The sequence below is a fragment of the Elephantulus edwardii genome, unplaced genomic scaffold (genome assembly GCF_000299155.1).
Source record: "Elephantulus edwardii isolate Elephantulus edwardi_28Jun2011 unplaced genomic scaffold, EleEdw1.0 scaffold00009, whole genome shotgun sequence".
Taxonomy (NCBI): Eukaryota; Metazoa; Chordata; class Mammalia; order Macroscelidea; family Macroscelididae; genus Elephantulus; species Elephantulus edwardii.
The window spans coordinates 9174936-9176826 of NW_006399759.1; positions in this window are offsets into that span (position 1 = coordinate 9174936).

The window sequence follows — 1891 nt, forward strand, 5'->3', positions numbered from 1 at the left end:
ATCCCTCCCCCACTCCACTATGCAGTCTTCATTCTGAACTCCAGTTATAACAATAATACCTAATCACATTTCCCTTTTAAACAGTTTTCTCCTTCATCTATTTCAATGCAATATACATTATTTATCCCATCTTTCTCAGTCTCCCCCCAACTGATGTCAGTCCTGTTTTACAAGATGCACACCTTTCTTGATCCTGAATCATGCAATGTTTCCCTGCTCTGTTCTGATGACTGCTTTCTGGTCCAAGTAGGTTTTGCATGAGCACAATTAAGTATTCTGGACTCCTTATTCTTCTCAAAGTTAGCCGCAATTTATTGTAATCCACACTGTCAAATGCCCTTGTACTGTCAATGAAACACAGACAGACATTTCTCTGGTATTCTCTGCTTTCAGCCAAAATCCATCTGATCATTGGCTATGATGTCCCTAGTGCCGTGGTCCCTTCTAAATCGAGCCTACAAATCTAGCAGTTTTCTGCTGATGTACTCTTCCAGTGTATTCTGCTACTAACCTGAATTATATAGCCTTTGTCTTCCTCAGTATTGTTCTGTGTGGTTTGTGAGCTATTGCATCAGATTTTGGACTCAGTAAGATTGGTGTTGGTATGATAGAAAGAGGTGTGGGAGCATGAAGGACATGCCTGACTTCATTATGAGAACTGGTTTGGTGTTGTAACTGTTGTTGACAGGGATAGTTCCCCTTTGCGTACTTGGTAAAGGTCAGATATGGTTTTTCTCACGTGGCCCTTGCTCTTTTTTACAGAATGGGAGTAAATCATAAACTAAAGCTGAAATTCATAAAATAGATCAGACTCCTGAAACTGGTAGGGTATGGAGGATCCCAGAGACTAATGACCTGTTCGTTGGTGGTGGTGGTGGTAAGAGATGTTGAACTGGTTTGAACTCAGAATGATCCTATAAACAGAATAACACACAGCCCAGTCCTGCACCACCTCACAATTGTTGTACTTGAGCCCATTGTTAGTCACTTTGCCAATCTGTCTCATAGAGGGTCTTCCCTTTGTTTCAAGACTGCATACTTTTCTTAGGATGTCTTTCTCCAGGCACTGGTCCCTACTGAAAACATGCCCAAAGCACATGAGGTGAATGAAGTCTTGCCATGCTCTAAGAAATATTCTGATTGCACTTCTAAGATGTGTTTGTTCTTCTGGTAGTCTATGTGTATATTCAATACTCTTTTCCAGCACTGTAATTCAAGGGCATCTATTCTGATTTGGTCTTGCTTATTCTCTCCAACTTTCAAATATGTATGAGACAACTGAAAATCACATAGTTTGGGTCAGGTTCACCTTAGTCCTAAAATTGGCATTTTAAAAAATTGATATTTTGATATTTTAACAAAACTTTACAGAAAACTTGGATTTCCATTCATTGATTGGTGCACATTTTCCACTCTACCCATGCCCCACCCCCAGTTTCCTTTTCTCTTTAAAAAGATATTTTCATTGTTGCACCATACCCCACCCCCAGTCCACTTTACTATGCACCTCTCATTCTGGACAATTGTCATGCAAATAATACTCAGTCATATATTTCATTTAGACAGTTCTTTCCCTCATCTATTTCAATGCAGTGTTCATTATTTATCCCCTTTTCTTTGTTTCCCTCCAACCCATATGTCAGTCCTGTTTTATAGTAGTCCTTTTGTGACCGAGATATTTCACTCAGCATAATGTCCTCCAGGGTCACCCATTTTGTAGAATATATTGTGAGTTTCTTTTTTCAGTGCTATATAGTATTCCACTGTGTGAATATATCACTCTTTCTGTATCCACTAATTTTTTTTTATGGGCACCTGGGTTGCTTTTATCTCTTTGCTATTGTGAACAAAGCCGTGATAAACATGGGTGTGCACATATCGACCTGGGTGG